The 23,119-nt window shown below is 43.2% G+C and overlaps 1 protein-coding gene across 3 annotated transcripts in view; it reads left to right on the top strand.

Moving 5' to 3' along the window:
* The window catches only part of NCOA2 (nuclear receptor coactivator 2), a 212,934-nt gene that overhangs the window by 125,385 nt on the left and 64,430 nt on the right, over positions 1–23,119 (top strand). The window lies entirely within an intron of this gene.

Below are 23,119 nucleotides of genomic sequence, written 5' to 3'. Positions count from 1 at the left end.
TGTCATGTCACTTTGACATGTCAAAAGTTTGCTGAAACGAGCTCAAATTAGTTAAGTCACTAAGGGGTTTAAAGGCACCTGAGTTATGCGCCAACTATATTTACTTGAAACATAAATTCAATATCTACCATTTTTCCAATAAACCAGGATCAAGCGTGTTGGATTTTAACATGCCGTTCCTTTGTTCTGTTGGAGTATAAACCGCTGTCAGAAGTGTCTGACAGAGACTTGTCTCCCTCTCCTCTTTGAAAAAAAAAAACCATACATGCTCAGCCAAGCGTGTACGTTCGTGAAGAGGTTGAGGAAGATAGCTGTCTTAAGCTGGTGATACATCAATAACTCTACATACAGTTCAGGGGTTTTCTTTCCTATCAGATGTGTGTGTATATGTATGTATATATATATATATATATATATATATATATATATATATTATATTATTTTCTTTCCCCTCTCAACTGAAAACAGTATTTCAGATATAAAACTGTTAAACGTATTCAAAAAGGCAAACTTTTGACTTACATTTGCGGCGTAGAAACCAATGGCAACATTACAATATGTGTTTGAACACCACTTTTTTTTTTATTTATTCAAATGTATGCCTCAATCGCAATTTGGGTAGAGCCTTAGCAGCAGCACTCAATGACCAGTAGCAGCTGCAAAAGCATATACAATTTTCAGGCATAATAGAAGAAAAAAAACTATAATTCAAGCACAATGTTTCCCCTAAGTCCCTTGTAAAGCCTTATCTTCAATATGTGTTGCAATTTTGGGCTTCAGACTGTAGAAAGGATATAGGATTGCTGGAGAGGATTCAGAGCCAGAGAACTAGGTTTATAAATTGGAGGTCTCTTGACAGAAAGCTAGAGAAATTGTACCTTTTCAGTTTTGGAAAAACACCATGGTGGTTGATAGTAATATGCATAAATATATCTATGGTCAATATAAAGATTTGACATATAAAGTATTCATCCCAAGAACTATACAACGAACAAGGGAACATCAATTGAAAGTTGTAATAGATATTGAGGGTGTACGGAGGTCACTTCATCCAGGGAATTTTTTTGACTACCCTTGTAAAAACAGGAGATATGTATGTATGTGTGTGTGTAATATATATATATAAAATTTGTCATTTTTTTTTAGATTAATCTGTGAGAAGTTCAACTTTATGGTCATTGTAGTTATGTGTTTAAAAGCTCTTTTTGCAGGTCCATGAATAGGTAGGTTGGATTGGCCCCTGACGTTGACAATATTTTTTTTTATCCCTGCCGTAAGTAATTTCCACATTTAGGGTATGTGCACACACACTAATTACGTCCGTAATTGACGGACGTATTTCGGCCGCAAGTAGTGGACCGAACACAGTGCAGGGAGCCGGGCTCCTAGCATCATACTTATGTACGATGCTAGGAGTCCCTGCCTCTCTGCAGGACAACGGTCCCGTACTGAAAACATGATTATAGTACGGGACAGTTGTCCTGCAGAGAGGCAGGGACTCCTAGCATCGTATATAACTATGATGCTAGGAGCCCGGCTCCCTGCACTGTGTTCGGTCCGGTACTTGCGGCCGAAATACGTCCGTCAATTACGGACGTAATTAGTGTGTGTGCACATACCCTTAGGCTTCCATACACATAGATAGAAGTCGTCTGACACTCTGTTACTGGGGCCACCCCACTCTCCCAGCAGATGTTAGAGGAAAGAACCGGGTATATTGGATTTCACTATGCCCATTCTGTTGTTTCCGTGGCCGATAAGACGCTGACAGTGTGTCTGACAGTGGCTTACTCCTCCCTCCCCATTGAAATAAACTTGCATGTTTATGGGGAAGTTGAGAGAAGTAACTGTTGGCAAAATGAGTGTTCGACTGACCGTTATTTCATGTGTATGGCCACATTTAGGATAGGGACACACCTAGTGGCTGCACACCGGACCCCCTGTGTGGTTTTACCATGAATCTACGTGGTTTTTAAATGCTTATTAATGTCCTTGCAAAAAAAAGTGCGGATATTACATTGCAGCCTCTGTGTGTCGATACCTTTACACAAGCAGAGCACAGATTGCAGAGGTGCCATTATATGCCAGCTGTGCTTTTGATGGCTAACAAGTTGGGCTATGGACAGCTGTGCCAATTTAGCTGCCAACCATCATGCGACCCCAAAGGTCTTGTCCACATAGATTTCTCAGCCTCGATTGGTCAGAATTACTGGGCTTAAAGAGGCTCTGTCACCAGATTCTCAAATCCCTATCTCCTATTGCATGTGATCGGCTCTGCAATGTAGATAACAGCAACGTTTTTTTTTTTTTTTTAAACGTTCATTTTTGGCCAAGTCTTGATTACTAGAAAATTTATGTACCAAATTAATTCCATCTTTTAATTCCTGTGTGCTCCTGACTAAACAGTTTTTTTCCTCCTCAAGCAATATTCCCATGAATCTCAAAGAGGATTCAATCGACTCCTTTTCCCATTTTTTGAGAAAATCAGGTGATCGAATTCTCGCTGCAGGAGTCAATGAAATCCTCAGGCTGGAGGTCATGTGTATTCATTATCAGGACACTTGTGTATGTGCCTGCACATCGTTCTAGTAAGAACACTATGTGCTGTGTAAATGAATGGAGAGGATTGTATGATGCCGATTGGTCACTGATTCGTCAGCATCATCCACTTCTATTCACAACGCCCAGTTAGTAAAACAAGTAAACACGCCCAGTTAAAAACACAATACACGCCCAGTTGGACATACGAAAAAAAACACGCCCAGTTGTCCATTTCAAAGCTCATTTGCATATATATAAAATAGCTCATAACTTGGCCAAAAATTAACGTTTAAAAAAAACAACAAAACACGTTACTGTTATCTACATTGCAGCGCCGATCACATGCAATAGGAGATAGGGATTTGAGAATCTGGTGACAGAGCCTCTTTAAAAACATTTACTTGAATATGTCAATGAAATATATTATTGGAAATGTGTGCCTATGTCCGAGACCTATTTTAATTTATAGCTATTATTAGTTTTTCCAAATTTTGTGGGTTAAACATACATTGACATATCCTTTTTTAAATATGAAGGCCGCTTTTGTATTTGGAGCCTAGGGAACACATTTATTGACTACTACAGAGCCTACATTCTCTCTCCTGCTTTTGTAAATCACAAGGAGTTTTTGTTAATGTTAGAGTGCAAATTAGGCATTGCATCAGTGCAGTAAAGTGAGCTCTAATGCTCACAGGAAGTAGTCATTCAGCCATTAATTGTACAGTAATGTGTGTTTATTAAACCATCTTCTCAGTTGCACGTTGAGGAGTGCGCTAAAACATTCATGATCATTTCTCTGGCCATCTGTAAGTGGAAAATTTCTCTTACATCTGTTTGAGGGAAAGTAACATTAATCTCAATGAAGCCGAATAAATGCGGCTTATGTCTATTGTTTAGTAATATATTGCAGCCTCACTGGCAGGAAGTGGATGAACATGGAAAGAAGTGGAACAAGGTGTTCTCTACCACTGACTCTTCCTGTATGTTCCTTTAAATTATGCCCGCAGATTACATTGGAGAGTTCGAGCTGTTCAGAGAACCTGCGAATAAGTAAGCTATGGACCCTCCATAGTCGCTTGTGTGGGACTCGACTGGTATGTCCTGCACTACAAGACGTCTAGATGTCCAGGGATGAATGGCTGTGGTCCCTGTTTGATCGTGGTTTACATCTCCATAATCAGCGTGTGTCTATGAATGTCTTTTATTGCACCTCGGCTGGAATGGCATACTGGCATATGTTGTCCCACAGTTGTCGCACAATCAAAGGTTTCAATAATGATTGTTATAATATGGTACAGACTTGGATTTATTTTTTCCTGGGGTAGAAAGTCTATGGAACAGAATCATTTAGTGCAGATGTGAATGAAACGCTTGCCTGATTCTATGCCATTATCTGGATGCAGCAGCTAGATGAAGTCATATTAATTCTCAATTTGGAAGCTTTTGTGTGAACCTCATATCATGTAGAAATCTGAATTAGCTTTTTTTTTCCTGTCCCTGTGTACCTGGAGAGGTTTAGGTTCCACTGTGTTGGCTGATTTGTGTATTACTTCTGCTATTTTCATGTCTGCTTGTGGAGCTCCAAGTTCAGAACTCAGTGGGCATTCCCTGTAAAACGCATGTTCTCTTTGTTGGTATCATTTTTACTATGTAGCATACCTGATGAGCATCTGCACAGGATCAGTGTACATAAAACACTGCTATATTTTTCATAAAAAGTATTTGCAAAGTTACTGAAAAGGGTTTTCTGGAACTATAATATTGATGGCCTATCCTTAGGACAGGCTATCAATATCAGATTGTTGCACATTCGGCGATCAGCTAACTGAAGGAGTTGTGGCACTCCATGAGCACCGCGTCCCCTATGTTGTTTATCGTCACAGCGCCATACGTTTGCTAGTGGTTGTACCTGGTAATGCAGCTCAGTCCCATTAAATTGTTGTAGCAAGCACTTTGGCACCTTTTGATCAGCGGGAGTATTGGAGGTATGATCCCTACCGATCTGATACTGAAGGCCTATCATTAGTGTCTTTAGAAATATAATTATATATATAAATATTATAGACCCGGAAAAACACTTTAAATCTTGTGTCTTAAAACTTTGTAAGCAATGGAAAAAATGGTTGCCAAGATGTACATATTCTCCTGCCTACTTTGATTTTATTAATTTTCTCATTAAACTAAAACTTAACTTCATTATTTTTAGCATCAGTAACTTTCTGTGGCCAATGTTCTATGACTATTATTTTAAAGCAGTTGAATTTAACATTTAATAGTAAAAAAAACTACTTTATTGGCCAGATTATATTAGGGCTGGATAGTTTCCATGGGACAGTTGACCAATGCTCCAGGAATTTGCTGCAGTTGCTTCCTAACATATGAACGTTCTTATTCCCTGGCTACTAAGAAAGTTACGCTGGGTCTTCCTTGCTTGTTTTTCAAAAGTTGTATGTCAGGCCCATTATAGTCAATAGTCGACCATGGGGCCTCCAGTAAAAAGCAAGCAAAGCTGACAGGTGCTGAATGGGTCTATGGCATCTATTTCTTATGTGGGGGAAACCTATGGGAGCACAGGTTTATGCTCTGTTCACATCTGCATTGGGGTTCCGTCTGAGCTATCCGTCAGAACGGGACCCTGAGCACACACAAACTGACACCGACGGAAACCAGAGGTTTTAGTTTCCATCACCATTGATTTCAATGGTGACTGATCAAGTGCCCATGGTTTCCGTTTGTCTCTTTTGTGCACCGGACCCGTCGTTTTGCCGGAAGCAATAGAATAGTCGACTATGCTATTGCTTCCCGCAAAACGATGGCTCCGGTGCACAACAAAGACAAACGGAAACCACGGGCACCGGATCAGTCACCATTGAAATCAATGGTGATGGAAACTAAAACCTCTGGTTTCTGTCGGTGTCAGTTTGTGTCTGCTCAGTCTCCAGTTCTGGCAGAAAGCTCAGACGGAACTTCAGAACGGGACCCCAACGCAGATGTGAACAGAGCCTTAGGGCCTGTTCACATCAGCGTTCGCTTTCCGTTCCGGGGTTCCGTCTGAGGTTTCCGTCGGGTGAACCGGAAAGTGAAAGTGAAACCACAGCTTCCGTTTCCAGTCACCATTGATATCAATGGTGACGGAAACATCGCTAATGGTTTCCGTTCGTCACCATTCCGGAAGGTTTCAGTTTTAACGACGGAATCAATAGCGGAGTCGACTGCGCTATTGATTCAGTCGGAAACGGAAATCTGCCGGAATGGTGACGAACGGAAACAATTAGCGATGTTTCCATCACCGTTCATATCAATGGTGACTGAAACGGAAGCTGTGGTTTCACTTTCACTTTCCATTGCGGGGTTCACCCGACGGAAACCTCCGACGGAACCCCGGAACGGAAAGCGAACGCTGATGTGAACAGGCCCTTAGTCAGTGCTTAAAATGATCATTGTTCTTATGAAGTAGGCTCTATAGGAAGTAATACAGTAAAGCCTCAGCGTAGACCATGTGCAGGAATAGTCTCCTAATCTTTGCATTCTATGTTCAGTTCTCTCAGCAATCCTCTTTAATAAAATAAGTAATGTCAAAATATTTATTTTAGCAAAATCATTATTTTTCAAAAATGAACAGTTATCCAGATCTTCTCCACCAAGGGTCTACTGTTTTATCTCCTGTTTTCCATGGTAATGGCCGCCGCTGCAGTACAGTAGTAGTGACTGCGCTTGCACCATCTTATAGTGAGGATGGCCTGGATCTCGGGGGCGTGCATGCGCAGTTACTCCCTGCCTGGCCACCTCTTGGCAGCTCCATACAAGTATATGGGATGGCTCCTGGGGCCGTTTGGTACTGCTGCACATGGGATAGTACTGTACTGTCCACAAATCGCCTGGAGCCAAGGCGCGTAGGGCCACCAAAAGAATAGCAAAAACAAACAATTGGAGTAGGAAATTTGACGTTTTATCCGTTCGTGTAGCTTGTCAAAAAAGTTGAATAAAGGGCGGAGATGAGAGAAACCCTTTTAAAAGGGTTGTTTTTTTGCAGCATTTGCATGGACTTCTGCAAGCCCGATTCAGAAGCTGAAATTTCTGCAACAAATCTGTCGCCTGTGAATACACCCTTAGCAGACCCTAAATACAAGCATGCACTATTTAGTTTCATTCAGTTCATGCAAGACATGACCACTTTAGTTTGCAGGAATAAGTTAGACAAGGATCCGTTTCGATGCAGTTTTTAGTTCAATTTTTGTCTACGTTTTTTTTGAGCCAAACACAGGAATGGACACACAAAAAGGAGATGCATCAGTCTTTTCTTTATACCTTTCCTTCCTTTTGGATCCAATTCTAGCTTTGGCTCAAAAAAACTGAGCCAAAAGCTGCATTAAAACTGTGTGTGATCCTGGCCTTAAAAAGAAATGTCCAGAACTCTGGCTGGTTGGCACCGTTGGTTCACTGAACGTCTCCTCGTTCCCAGGATTGTGTCTGTATCATTCAGCCATGGTCAAAATCCCAGAGATGCACCTTTTTAGTGGTGAAGTGTCCTACATTTTATAATGTGAACAATGAAGTGAAATAAATGACTCACTAGTAAAGCTTTATATTCTTGGTAGCCCACAAGGTCATTAAATATTTGCATTGTGAAGTGTCTCAATTGAGTTTGAGCGCTGGGCCGGACTGGTGTGAACTGTTATTAGGTTTGTGATTCACCTCGGCATTGCGTCGACTTCTTGACACTGTAAAAACAAACAAGCTCCGTCGCGTGAAGTTATGTCCGCAGCATTCATTACATTTCTGTTCAGCAGCAGTGCTTCTCTTTTTGTACTAGTGAATGTGGCTTTTTATGGCAGTGCCACATCGTTCTCAGGAGCCAGGAAAGCACATGGACTACTTGTATTACAGATAATTCGATTACGTAAACTACAGATTGTGTCCACCTATCGGACCGTAAAACATCCTCTCTGGCAAATAATATTTTTTTCTCAGCCTGTCTGTAATAGAAAGAAAGAACGTGATTAATTGGGTCCTGTTCACATCACGATTTTTGTCTATGTTTAGCGTGTATGTTTGGAAAGCTCCTGATGTACCCGCTAAACGTGTCCATAGGGCTCCGTTGTCGGACAGAGGCCAAAGAGTGTCCTTTTGATGTCCATCTGACTGATATTTGTCGGTATACCACAAATCTAAAAGGTATGGAATGACGTAGTAGACTACACTATTCCCTCCCGCGGATTCCTGTAAAAAAGGTATACATTAAACGTGTCTTTTTTTTTTTTTAAACATTGTAGCCTATGCGTGACAGATGCGTCAAATGGATACCTAACAGGGGCAGTATCCGTTTCATGAAAAGGGTCATGAAAGTTCATGAAGTATTCAATAAGCAGATATTATTATAGCCTATAGGTGACGGATGTCTAATACTGATAGGCATCCGTCACAGCTTCTGTTTCACGTATACGTCGGGGACTTTTCCAGGCGTATACGTCAAAACGTAAGCCAAAAAACGTGATGTGAATAGATTTAAAAGCCGACAATGTGGAGAAACAATTGCAATGGTGTTTCGGCCGATCATTATATCTTGGCAAATGGCCTTTATCATTCTGACATAATGTGACAACCTCTCTGCGTTCACATAATACAGGCATTGTACACTGTATATGCGCCTGTATTCTGCTCACAGACCATTTGAATTACCCATGTTTACCATCTATAAGGCTCTGTTTCTTTCCATACAGCTCGGCTGTCAGAAAAGCGTAGCCTGCTGCAGTATTGTATCCAGCAAAAAAAACAAAAACCTGATACTGAATGACACATGACTGATCCATTATAATTCAATGGGGAAAAAATGGATCCTGAGGCAAGTGTGAACAGAGCCTTAGTCAATCTAATTTCTGCTTCTAGTAAAGAGTGTTTATTTTATTTGAATGCCTATCTATTAGGGTATAGAGAAGAGTCATTCTAACATATGGGTTAATAACATCCAGTTTCCACAACATGGCGTTTTATGTGTATAGTTTGTGTCTTCCCTTTTCAGGAAGTCCTGCCTTCTTCCTCTTTCATACTCAGTCAGCAGTCACATTTGCATTCTTACAGTCTATAGATCTCGCTGCTGCGGGTGATCGGCGTTCAAGCCGTCAGCACTTCCTGTTTATAGAGCAGCAACTACTACTCCCCACAGGGGACCTCCCATATGTCTACTAATCGAAGGTATTCTGTGGCTAGAAGAAAACCAACATCTATGATCTGGACCTGCCTGCAGTATCGGATAGCCGATATGCTATTAATATTGCCATAATAATATGGACCACGTAATCTACAGATTACATAGAAGCGCACACGAGTTACTATGGTTTTGACAACCCACTTTAAAATACAGAACTTTGTTCCAAATGACTACACCTGGTTTCCATTTGTGAATGACATAACCTCTTTAATATTAAAGCATAGCCAAAAAGCAAACGCTGATGTTATGTTGTGGCATTATTTTGTGTAACATGCCTGTCACTAAGGTAATGCCGGCCCTGTTTGATCTGCAGCCAGCGGTGTCATGCTTACCAGGCTTTCAAAATATTCCAGTGCCCGCAAACACCACATTACTTCTATTGGCAAAAAGATGGTTTTAGTAACAGTAATTGGTTTGTGGGGCCGGTTTCCGCGCTGTGATTCATTGCTATGTTTGTTAACATAATGGCTTGTAAATGAAGTACTTTTACGTTTGTCATCATTCTTCTTTAATGAACATATCCTGTACTGTAATTTTCTCCTTAGACGGCACACTGTAAATATACCTTTTATTATAAGCTACTAAACATTTCTTCCCTGTTCTCTGCTCGGTAAAGTCAATGACATAGATGGGTGCACTGTATCCGCTGCTTACTGCCAGCATATATGGGGGAGCGAAACCCTGCAGATGTTATACGCTGGTTAGGGCCGGCATGGAGCCAGCGTAACTTTATAGTGATGAGGACATGTGAACGTCCATAAACAGCAGTATCAAACAACCCAAAAAATGATTGGAGGGGTAGTCGGGTATAAGGGCTCATGCACATTGCTGGATTACGGATCGGTGTTGTAAAGATCAAAACTACTGGGGGTCTATAATGTGCATCCAATGTTATACACAGACGTATTGAGGTTTTATTTCTCACTGATTCATACGGAATCCACGACCAAATAGAAATTGTGGTATTCTTCATTGCACGCCATATCACAGAGGATTTATAAGAACACCGCACTTAACAGGTTCCAGACAGCGACACACGGAAGCTCTAAGATTGGCGGACCTGTAGGAACTATGTGTGCCATCATAGAAGGTCCGTGTGTATGATGCATAATGGTAGGGTTAGGCCTAGTTCACACAGGGTTTTTTTGCCGGCGGAATTTTGAGGCTAATTTTGATCTGCCTGCGCTTTTTTGTGGGGTTTTTCAGCCACAGCCATTAAGGACCGCGGGAAAAAAACGCTCAGAAGCAAGCGCCGCATTGATTTCAATGGGAGGGCAGAGGTGTAACCGCGACAAGAAAGGACATGTCGCTTTTTCCCCCGGTGAGCGGCTAAAATCTGCACGGGAAAAGACCAGGCCTCTGCCTCCCATTGATATCAATATGGGGTGATTTTGGCTGTTTTCGGCGCGGATTCTGATGAGGTTTCCGCGTCAAAATCAGCGCCAAAAAACTCTGAACTGGGCCTTAGGCTGGATTCACACAGGATGTTAGCAGTGTAAGGCCCCATGCACACGAATGTGTTTTTACGGCCACAATTCATTTCAATGGGCCCATGCGCACGATCGTGGTTTCCACGGTCCGTGCATGGCCCAGGAGCCTGGTCCGCAAAAAGAACGGACATTTCTTATTACGGCCGTGTTTTGCGGTCCAGGCTCATACAAATTAATGCACCCGGCAATGTGCACAGCCCGCGAATTGCAGGCGGCTCCGCGGCCGTCTGAGCCCCAAATCACGGCCGTGCACACCTCTACGGCCGTGTGCATGAGGCCTTAGACCTCATTCATATTCCTCTTTTCTTGTGTATTTCTGTTGCTGCGTTTTACTACAGTGGCAATTTGTTGCATTGTAGTGAACAGAATTGTTTTTTTCTTTAAATCTGCAATGTCTTAAAACCATTTTTTTTTTATAACCACAGAATGTCTTATTTCTTGCGTTTCCCATTTTATGACAATAACTACTTTTCTCCATTGATCTAGTTATTGTGGCAGTGATGTAATTGAGAGCTGCACCATTACAGAACCAATCTTTGCACTTTTCATGTCTGTGATTTTACAGCATACGACCGACCGTATGTGAATGATCATTTCATTCATCTCCATACACTAACATAGCGCATAAAACACCACAGCAGCATCGCCAGTAAGCAAACGCCTTGTGTGAACCTGACCAAGATAGTCCAAGTATCCAAACCAGTTCAATCATTTTATGTAAACTCCTTCAGCCAGCATGGTGGTTCTTGGTAATTGTTTAAAGCATTGCCCTGCGCTGGATTTTAACCCATTGTGATAATTTATGGGGACATTAGTCACACACGGTACAGCCCTTTTGTTTGTAGAGGACACAAGGGCCAGAGCCTATAATTACTCCCACTGGCGTCATTTCTACTACGAGGGCAGAAAAATCTACCGTGATATAAAAACTTTGATGGACGTGCAATAGATATTAATTTCCTTAAACTTGACCTAGTGGCTCGGAGAGAGAGGCTGATTAAGATTTAGGAATAAGGACAGCTAATTTGTTCTTTAAAGGCTTTAGTTAAACTCACAATGGACAAGCTGCTCTGACAAGCTGTGTTTGAGAGACGGCCTGCAGAGATAAGGGATGAAATATGTGCCATCTTCAGATTAGAATGCCTTGTGCTTGTGATTTTCTAATGTCTTACTCATTATGAAAGAGATAAGTGGGAGTACTGAGACTGCTGTGCTACGTGTGGCACATTGGTTAGGTAAATAATTGTATCAACGTGCCACTCACCGTGAAGATAGGTAAGTGTAGTAGACATTATCTGATTTGGCAGTCGGCTATGCAGTGTTCTCCATTCCGGGTGCTGGCATAGACCGCACAGCGCATGTTAATGCAGTGAACATATCACTTACTTTGGCCTTGTTTTGGATCTGCTTATATAAGCGTGATAACGGTCTCTTTACCTTCTGCACTCTCATTTTTCAAGGGTTGTCGCCAGGAATATTTGCTTACAATGTTTTTAGAATTTTTAGTGACCCCAGACTTGTTTTCTTCCTGTAGGATCTATTTATTTATTTTTTTTTAAAGCTTTTACTTCTAGCGTACATGCCATGCGTGTCCATAGGGATTTGTCAGGCCGATATACAGTACTGTGCAAACGTTTTAGGCAGCTGTGGAAAAATGCGATAAAGTAAGAATGCTTATAGAAGTATTAATAGCTCTATTTATCAATTTACAAAATGGACAGAAGAGAAATCTAAATCAAATCAATATTTGGTGTGACCACCCTTTGCCTTTAAAACAGCATCAGTTCTTTTAGGTACACTTGCACACAGTTTTTGAAGGAACTCAGCAGGGAGGTTGTTCCAAACATCTTGGAGAGCTAACCACAGACCTTCTATGGATCTAGGCTTCCTCAAATCCTTCTGTCTCTCCATGTAATCCCAGACAGACTCAATGATGTAGAGTTTCGGGCTCTGTGGGGGCCATATCATCACTTCCAGGGCTCCTTGTTCTTCTTTACGCTGAAGATAATTCTTAATAACATTGGCTGTATGTTTGGGGTCGTTGTTCTGCTGCAGAATAAATTTGAAGCCAATCAGACGCCTCCCTGATGGTATTGCATGATGGATAAGTATCTTCCTGTATTTCTCATCATTGAGGACACCATTAATCCTGACCAAATCCCCAACTTCATTTTCTGAAATGCAGCCCCAAACTTGCAAGAAACCTCCACCAAGCTTCACTGTTTCATGCAGACACTTATTATTGTACCACTCTCCAGCCCTTCCACAAACAAACTGCCTTCTTTTACAGCCAAATATTTTACATTTTGACTCTTCAGTCAAGAGCAACTGCTGCCATTTTTCTGCACCCCAGTTCCCATGTTTTCGTGTATAGTTAAAGGGAATGTGTTGCTAGCAAAAAATGCATTTTTTTTTTTTAGTTAAACAATTAGTGTGTAGGTGATTAAACATTGTTCTAATTTTTTTTATTTTTTTCACGAGTCAGGAAATATTATAAATTAGATTCTAATTTATAATATTTTCCATTGCTGGTCACTAGATGGAGCAATTCCCAAAATTGCAGCTTTGCATGTGGTAAAGCAACCACATTGCTTTATGCTGCAAAATTGGGAAAAAATCCCTCGCTCTAGTGAGCTCTCAGAATCCCCCCCTCCTTTATCCTGGCTAGTGCCGGGAGAAACGAGGGGATTGAACGGTCAAACCTCCTACACTGTGTGTCGCCATTTTTTGAGCTAACACACAGTGTAGAAGGTTTACATACAGTAGTAAACACACTGAAACACGAACATACATAGAAATCACTTACCTGCTCCTGTCGCCGCCGCTCCCTCCGGTCCGTCCGCTCCGTCTGCTGCCGCTGCTCCAAGTGCACAAGTCCGGAAGCCGCGACCGGAAGTAGTAATCTTACTGTCCGGCCACGACTTCCGGTCTACAGGAAAATGGCGCCGGACGGCGCTCAGTTCAACTTGGACTGTGTGGGAGCGGCGCATGCGCCGTTCCCACACAGACGGCGTACACCATAGTGGATGGAACGGGCCCCGTTCGCATTCACTATGGGACTGTAGCTGCCGTATTCCATGTCTGTATGTGTCGTTAATCGACACATACAGAAATGGAAAAAAAAAGGGCAGCCCCCATAGGGAAGAAAAAGTAAAAAAATAAAAAAAAGTAACACAAATAAATACAAAAGTTTTTTATAAAACACTAAGCTCAAACTAATATAAAAAAATTTTTTTGGGCGACACTATTCCTTTAAGTCGTTTGGACTTGTTTCCACATCGAACTTATGGCTTTTTGGCCACAATTCTCCCATGAAGACCACTTTTGGCCAGCCTTCTCCGAACAGTAGATGGGTGTACCTGAGTCCCACTGGTTTCTGCCAGTTGTGAACTGATGGCACTGCTGGACATCTTCTGATTTTGAAGGGAAGTAAGCATGATGTGTCTTTGATCTGCTGCACTGTTTCCTTGGCTCACCACTGAATCTACTGTTGCCCGTTTCTTTGTGTTTCTTCAAAAGAGCTTGAACAGCACATCTTGAAACCCCAGTCTGCTTTGAAGTCTTTGCCTGGGAGAGACCTTGCTGATGCAGTATAACTACCTTGTGTCTTGTTAGGCTGGGTTCACACGACCATGTTACGTCCGTAATGGACGGAACGTATTTCGGCCGCAAGTCCCGGACCGAACACACTGCAGGGAGCCGTGCTCCTAGCATCATAGTTATGTACGATGCTAGGAGTCCCTGCCTCTCCGTGGAACTACTGTCCCGTACTGAAAACATTATTACAGTACGGGACAGTTGTCCCGCAGCGAGGCAGGGACTCCTAGCGTCTTACATAACTATGATGCTAGGAGCCCGGCTCCCTGCAGTGAATTCGGTCCGGGACTTGCGGCCGAAATACGTTCCGTCCATTACGGGCGTAACATGCTCGTGTGAACCCAGCCTTACTGTGCTCAGTCTTCAAATGATCGACCTGTGACATGAAACTGTCTTCCATAACCTCACCTTTGTAGCAGCGTTTGATGGTTTTCCTTTAAAAATCTTATCCAAACACTGCAGAAAAATTTTCATGCACAAATTGAATGTTCTCAGCAGCGGAAAATCTGGCCTAAAATCTGCACCATATCAAAGACCTTCTGCCGGAATTCATTGTGGGATCTTGACTGATCTGCTGCAGAGTTTTTCTCAGCAAATCTGACCTGTGTGAACTACCCTAACAGAAACAACTCCTATCCTCTACAATCAATGTTGATTACGACATCTATAGAGTATAAACAAAAGGAGGTGTGTCTAACAATTTATAAAGGCAGCACTAGCCCTCAGTCAGGCCCCCAGAAGGGTCCTGTCACAATGACTGTTGTGCTGGGCACACAGGTTCGGCCGTCCGTTAGCGCTCCTGATCCCCCCCCCCCCCATATATGCACGTCTGGATCAGCTGAGCTTGCATGTTTATGTTAAAAGGGAGAGCGGAATAAGTAGCTGCCAGCCATCTTCTCTTCCGGGATAACAAAGGATTTTACTTTTCCAACTTACCTGAAACTTTTTTACTCTGATGGCAGATTTTGGTAGACCGTTATGCTGCAAACATACACATTAGATCATAAACCAAATTCGCCAAAGCCACCAAGTGCGACAGTCATTTCTCTGAAATATATGGCCATGTTTGGCTGTGCATATTTTTAGGCGTAGGCATAATGTACTGGTATATAGATAACGATTATAAGCGTAGTTGTAAAAATGTATCAACATTATTGTATAAACTTCTCACAAATAAAATGTGTATGTATATAATATACAGGGTGGGCCATTTATATGGATACACCTAAATAAAATGGGAATGGTTGGTGATATTAACTTCCTGTTTTTGGCACATTAGTATATGGGAGGGGGGAAACTTTTCAAGCTGGGTGTTGGCCATGGCGGCCATTTTGAAGTCGGCCATTTTGTATCCAACTTTAGTTTTTTCAATGGGAAGAGGGTCATGTGACACATCAAACTTATTGAGAATTTCACAAGAAAAACAATGGTGTGCTTGGTTTTAACGTTACTTTATTCTTTCATGAGTTATTTACAAGTTTCTGACCACTTATAAAATGTGTTCAAAGTGCTGCCCATTGTGTTGGATTGTCAATGCAACCCTCTTCTCCCACTCTTCACACACTGATAGCAACACTGCAGAAGAAATGCCTCCCGATCTGACCCCCTTAGACTTTTATCTTTGGGGTCATCTGAAGGCAATTGTCTATGCTGTGAAGATACGAGATGTGCAGCAACTGAAACTACGGATACTGGAAGCCTGTGCTAGCATTTCTTCTGCGGTGTTGCTATCAGTGTGTGAAGAATGGGAGAAGAGGGTTGCATTGACAATCCAACACAATGGGCAGCACTTTGAACACATTTTATAAGTGGTCAGAAACTTGTAAATAACTCATGAAAGAATAAAGTAACGTTAAAACCAAGCACACCATTGTTTTTCTTGTGAAATTCTCGATAAGTTTGAGGTGTCACATGACCCTCTTCCCATTGAAAAAACTAAAGTTGGATACAAAATGGCCGACTTCAAAATGGCCGCCATGGTCAACACCCAGCTTGAAAAGTTTCCCCCCTCCCATATACTAATGTGCCACAAACAGGAAGTTAATATCACCAACCATTCCCATTTTATTTAGGTGTATCCATATAAATGGCCCACCCTGTATATATTTGGTACTTGTATATACAGTATAAAGTCAACCTATTTATTTATGGTGATTTGTGAACAAAACAATTTTGATGTATTTTCCTCATTATAATAATAATTAATAAAAAAGTGTTTTCTATATGTTAATTGAGGGTCACAAAGCAACATATAGGGGGCACTATTTAGTATACCCCTGGCAGGAATTCACAGGGAGCCGTCTGCACCTGCTGGCTTGTTTTTCTTAAGCTGGCCATTCACTAGAGATTTTGGACAATTCAGACCATTTTCTGCCAACCATCAGCACCTTTTCAACCGAAGACAAATATTGGTGGAAAAGTTGATCTGCCGTGTTGGAGTTTTCGGTTATTGTCAGGTTCGGTCTTGTAAAGTTGTTCATGCTAAAGGTCAGATCTGCAACCCACCAACAGAAGCCAAGACCAGGCCACAGAGCAAGGCAGATATCAATCGGTGAACTGTCTTTAGACATTTTAGATGGCCATTTTTTTTTTTATGTATGCCCAGCTTAAATGGGTTATCCGGGTTGTTAAAATCTTTTACAATCTGCTGCAAATGTCCTAGAATAATAAAACAATCAGTACTAGTCTATTCTTTTCCATGGTGATCCAGCGCTCACGCTCTGGCGGTCTTCCCAGTGTTTGTTTACATGCGGGAGGATGTGAACACTGCAGCCAATCAGAGCGTTCGTGCTATGAATGCAATACATGACCGCTGAGTCCTCTAATTGGCGTGCAGCAGTCACATTCTGCCCGTATGTAAACAAACATCGGGAGAACCATAGAAGCATCATCACTGGATCACCAGGGGAAAAAAAATAGTGACGTACTTTTGTTTTATTTAAGGACATTTGCAACCCATTGTGAAAAATGTTGTAATTATTTTATTTTAATAACCCGGATAAATGCTTTTAATGGTATATTAAAGGGCGGCAGATTTGTTGCAGAAATTTCTGCAACTGAAAAATCTGTTTTTGAAGCATGGATTTCTGGAAGCCCCATTCAGGTGAATGGGAAAGTCGCAGAAATTTCTTAACAAAGAATATACCCTTAGGCCGGGTTCCCATGGGACGGATACGCTGCGTAAAAACCACTAAGCGTATCCGACCTGGAACCCGCAGGACTTACCGTCCGAATCGCACATTTTTCTGATGGAAATTCTGCTGCGTAATTAAGCGCACATACTTACCCCCTCCGTCCTCTGATGTCCGCTCCGGCCTCCCTGGATGATATTTCAGGCTATGGGATACGTCATCCCAGGAGGCCGGACTACACGAAGAAGGAGGGCGTTCTGGGTAAGTATGTTTGTTGTTTTTTCCCGGTGTTGCGAATTTTGCGGCGTAAATGCTGCGATTGCGCCGCAAAAGTCGCAACACATGGCTTTCTGTTGTGGGTTTTGCACCCCCATTGAATTCAATGGGGAAAACCTAGGGCAGAAAATCAATGAAAACGCAGCATTAATTGACATGCTGCGGAATTAAATTCTGCACCGCAGGTCAATTTATTAATGTTTGCGCTGCGGTTTTTTTTCCCGCAGTGTGGGCATGAGATTTACTAAATCTCACCGCTTTGCTGCTACTGTAAATGCTGTGGAATTTCTGCACAGAATTCCATTACGGAAATTCAGCAGAGTTTACGCTATGTGGGAACCCGGCCTTAGGCTGGGTTCCCACAGTGCAGATTTGCTGCAGATGTTGCATGCGTTTTTTAGCCAGAACCAGGAACGGAACGTAAACAGAAGAAATATATAAAGAAAGGCCTTCTAGGTCTCTTCTCCTGGATACCAGGTTGGTTTTGTCTAAAAAAAAATAAAAAATAAAATCTGCACTGTGGGAACCCAACCTTACGGTAGGAACACACTAGGCGGAATCAGGACGAATATGCTGCGTAAAACTACACAGCACGTACGCGCTGGTAGCCGCAGGGAATTTCGTCCAAAAAACATGATCGTGTTCAGTTTTCCGGGCAGCATCTCGAAAACAATTTGTTTAAACGTACCCGCCTGTAGTCGTGGCAACGCGTGTGTCTCTCCCTCTCTCTCTCTCTCGAGTGTAGCCCGGCCTCCTGTGTTGACACTGTAGTCCATGTGACCGCTGCAGCATTTGATTGGCTGCAGTAGTCACATGGGATGAAACATCATCCTAGGAGGCCGGGCTGCGCTCAGAAGAGAGGATTGTGTCGCTATGACTACTGCAAGGTGTAAGTATGAGTTTTATTTATTACCGTCATTTCAAATTAAATTGCATTTTGTTTTCATTTGTGATTTTTGCAGCGGAACCGCCGAGTTTCCGCCGCAAGAGTTGCAAGACATATCTCTTTGTTGCGGATTTTACTTCCACATTGAATTTAATAGGGAAAACTCGCAACAGAAGATCAACGATTCCGCAGTATTATTTGATGAGTTGCGGCTTAAAAAAAACGCACTACAGGTCAATTTATGAACGTTTTTTTCGGCTGATTCTTTCCACGGTGTGGTGATGAGATTTGTCCAAATCTCACCCACAATGCTGTTACTGCATTACGCTGCAAGTTTTCTGCAATGAAATCCGTTGCGGAAAATCCATAGTGTTTATGCCAGGGATCTCAAACTCGGCCGGGTAAGTGGGCCACATATAGAAAAAATGGGAAGTTGATAGGCCGCATTACTTTCAAATTTGATACAATACAAAATTATTGTATTAGTTATTTGATCTTCTATAACACTGTATTACTATAATAATAATACTACATTACTATAATAATAATAATACTACTACATTACTATAATAATACCGCTAGGTTTAAAATTTGAGAGATTTCCCCACTTGCTTATTTCAACAATCCAGTTTTCCAGTTTAAGTGTCGCTAAATGCAGGCCGGCGGCTCAGTTAGCAGTGTTTGGCAGACACACATGTCAAGATTGGGCTGCTCCTTTTTAGATAGTGCCACATTGCCCTCTGAGGATGCTGCCACAGTGCCCTCTGTAGATGCTGCCACAGTGCCCTCTGTAGATGCTGCCACAGTGCCCTCTGTAGATGCTGCCACAGTGCCCTCTGTAGATGCTGCCACAGTGCCCTCTGTAGATGCTGCCACAGTGCCCTCTGTAGATGCTTCCACAGTGCCCTCTGTAGATGCTTCCACAGTGCCCTCTGTGGATGCTTCCACAGTTCCCTCTGTGGATGCTTCCACAGTTCCCTCTGTGGATGCTTCCACAGTTCCCTCTGTGGATGCTTCCACAGTTCCCTCTGTGGATGCTGCCACAGTGCTCTCTGAGGATGCTGTCACAGTGCCCTCTGCGGATGCTGCCACAGTGCCCTCTGCGGATGCTGCCACAGTGCCCTCTGCGGATGCTGCCACAGTGCCCTCTGCGGATGCTGCCACAGTGCCCTCTGCGGATGCTGCCACAGTGCCCTCTGCGGATGCTGCCACAGTGCCCTCTGCGGATGCTGCCACAGTGCCCTCTGCGGATGCTGCCACAGTGCCCTCTGCGGATGCTGCCACAGTGCCCTCTGCGGATGCTGCCACTGTGCCCTCTGCGGATGCTGCCACTGTGCCCTCTGCGGATGCTGCCACTGTGCCCTCTGCGGATGCTGCCACAGAGTCCTCTGCGGATGCTGCCACAGAGTCCTGTAGATGCTGCCACACACATCCCATGTAGATAGCTCTATTGGGGAATCCCCAGCCAGAGCGTTGCCGACTCTTTGGCTGGGGATTCCTCTACTGTTGGAGCCCCTGACGTCACTGTCCATACACAATGACGTCAGGGGATCCTCCTGGACCGGAATGTGATATCAGGGGCAACCCCAGAACCGGAGTCCCAGAGCAGAGCACTAGTATAGGCTCTGCGCCAGAACTCTGGGGAAGCCATTAACATCAGTGTCCATATATGGACAGTGATGTCAGGGGCTTGCCCAGAGCTGGAGTCCAGGAGCAGAGCCTCTTCTAGCACTCTGCCTGGGATTCCAGCTCTGCTCCTGACGTCACTGTCCATATATGGACATGGATGTCAGGGGCAACCACAGAGCTGGAGTCCCGGACAGAGCACTAGTAGGCTCTTCCTGGGACTCCAGCTGTGCTCCTGACATCAATGGGACTACTGCTCTGGGACAGCGATGTCAGAGGCTTTCCCAGAGCAGAGCCTATACTAGTGCTCTGCCCGGGACCCCGGCTCTGGAGAAACCCCAGACATCGTGTGTCAATATATATGGACAGCGATGTCAGGGAATTCCACAGAGTCCCGGAGCAGAGCTGATACTAGCGATCTGCCCGGGACTCCGCTCTGGGGAAGGCCCTAACACACTGTCCATATATGGACAGCGATGTCAGGGAATTCCACAGAGTCCCGGAGCAGAGCCGATACTAGCGCTCTGCCCGGGACTCCACTCTGGGGAAGGCCCAGACATCGCTGTCCATATGTCGACATCTATGTCAGGGAATTCCAGAGTCCCGGAGCAGAGTCTGTACTAGCGGCTCTGTGTCCCGCGGGCCGCGTGCTTGAGACCCTTGGTTTATGCGGAGTGTGTTCCTGCCCTTAGGCTTTAATGCAGTTTTTGGCTCCGTTTTTTGAGCCAAAATGGATCCAAATGGAAGGAAATGTATGAAGAAAAGACTGATGCATTTCCTTTCATTTGTGTCTACTTGTTAGATTGGCTTTAAAAAAAAAACACTCAGCCAAAAATTGCACCAAAACTGTGTGTGTGATCCTGGCCTTAGAGCAGCTATCAGATGCCTTCCGTTTAAGGGTTTGTGACGGACTCCACGTCTTTCTTGTTAAGCTGATGGTGAAATATGGCGTGGTGGAATTCACTTTCTGTTTACTTCCCTTTTCATATGTAACAAAATGACATTTTAGAAGCACATCATTTCATATAGCATGTAACTCGGTGTCTTGCTGAAAGCAGGATGTATAAGACGATGGTAAGAATGACTCAAAGTTTAATCTTCAGCAAAACCATGACCTTTCAGAACTTCCAAAACTAGGGGGAGTTGTATGTGACCAGTACCAGGGCTGTATTGGTGGCCTGTGCATTTCCATGGAGCACTATGCTGTGTGTTTTACCAACGGTACATAATGAGAAAGTAGTCGTTTGTTTTCAATTTTCTCGGGAGCTACTGCAAAAAATGCCCCTTGTGCAGCAGCAGATCCTAGTATCAGGCAAAATTGTAATGTAGCACCAACCTTTAAATAGGTATTCCCATATCCGCATGATATGCCATAAATGGCGGCTAGGTGTGAGTCCCACCTTTCTGACCCTCATTCATCAGGAGAACAAGAGGTTTGCTGACCCATCATCCTGACCACCGTGTGCGGCCCTCTCGATTGTAGTGTATAGTGAATGAGGCAGATGGAAATCAGCTGACCCTCAATTTCCTGATCGGTGCAGGTTCTACCTATGGGACCCTCACCTATCAGGAATTCTGTGGATATGCCATAAATGCTTAGAATGGGAAAACCCCTTTAAATGGCCTTTACTGGCCAAGTATTGTTATGATTTGCTTATGGCAACATTACTGTAAGCTCCCGGCCTTCACGGAAATGACCAGCAGACCCGCGAGAATGACTCTTCAAACTACTTGACCGCTCGTTGGTGGTCTGAAAAGTCTTTCTATGTAAAGTGACCTTTATATACAGTATGAAATAAAAAAAGATTAAAATGTCTATCTACAGAATTATTTGTGAATGTCTTCCCCCCCCAGCAGCGACTGTATCACCGTTTTCTTTAGGCTTCCAGGTCACAGGTTATCATTACAGCTGCACTTTGGACTTTTCCCCAGGTTACTCATTAGATGTCGCCTGTTTTGCGGCCCCTTCCAGCTTCTATTTGGTAGAGCTATACTACATAGCTGCAGATAAGTACTAATCTCCTCCAGTATTGTCCTATTGTAAAGATTTACAGCGCTGACTAAACATCTAAAGGGGTATTCCAATGCTGGACAATGACCGCACGTGACAACTTGCTAAAATGTAGAGGCTTTTCTCCTACTGATATCTATCAATGTCTGGAAATTCTGCATCATTTACAGCAGCAGCAAAGTGAATGAGATGTAGAAAATCTCACGCCCACGCTGCGGGAAAATAATGCATCGAAAACGTTCAGAAATTGACTTGAGGTGCGGATTTTAAATCCGCAGCATGCCAATTTATGCTGGGTTTTCATTGCGGGTCTTCCCCATTGAATTCAATGAAAAACCTGCAACAAATAGCCAAGTGTTGCGACTGTTGCTACGATTCTGTGGCAACAATAGCTTATACTTACAAACCGGGTGTTGTCATAACGACGCTTTCGTCTATTCTTCTTCCAGACCAGCCTCCTGGGATGATGTTTCATCCCATGTGACTTCTGTAGCCAATCACAGGCTGCTTCAGTCACATGGGTTGCCGCGGCCTCCTGGGAGGCCGGACTACATGTCATTGGTGGAAGGCGTCGCCATGACTACGGCCGGAGTAAATATGAAAGTGTTTTGTTTTTTCTCTAGCGCAACTTTCAGCAGCGGAAATGTTGCCCAAAAAAACTGCACCACAATGTGGTTTGGTTTTTGGACAGAATGTGCTGCGGGTTCTCGGTCGCATAAGCTGCTTAGTTTTATGCAGCGTGTCTGACCCGTGGGAACCTGGCCTTAGACATCATGCACATTTTAGGGAATTTGATGTGGAAAATCTGCGCCAAAACCGCAAATAATTTCGCAAGTGAAATCTGCAGTCAATACTGCGTTTTTTTTACTCATATTCAGGAGCAGATTTTACATTTTTATGCAAAAACAGGTGCAGATTTTTTGCTGCGGATTATGGTGTGTTCGTTTAATAAACGTGTCAGATACAATTCTGAGACTGAAACACAAGATAAATTGACATGCTGCGGACTTTAAAATCTGCACCGTAGGTCAATTTACGTCCGGAAACATACTTCTAATCTCATTTACTTTGCTGGTACTGTATTATACTGCGGATTTCCCACAGAAAATCTGTGCAGCAAATCCACACGTAATACGCATCGTGTGCATGCGGCCTTAGGGTACAATTCACATGGAGACAAAACATATTGCATAATGTTTTTGGAATTCTTTTAAAGGAAAGCGGCGGCCGGCTGTGCTTTTATAAACATGCGCATATTGTGGGTCTTGTGTGTAAAAATAGACAAGTGGAGCAGTTACCCATAGCAACCAATCAGCTTTCATTTTCCCAGCGTCGACTATAGAATGAAAGGTG

The sequence above is a fragment of the Rhinoderma darwinii genome, chromosome 5, assembly GCF_050947455.1.
Source record: "Rhinoderma darwinii isolate aRhiDar2 chromosome 5, aRhiDar2.hap1, whole genome shotgun sequence".
Taxonomy (NCBI): Eukaryota; Metazoa; Chordata; class Amphibia; order Anura; family Rhinodermatidae; genus Rhinoderma; species Rhinoderma darwinii.
Note: the sequence above shows the minus strand (reverse complement) of the source record. Positions and strands in the feature narration are given on the sequence as shown.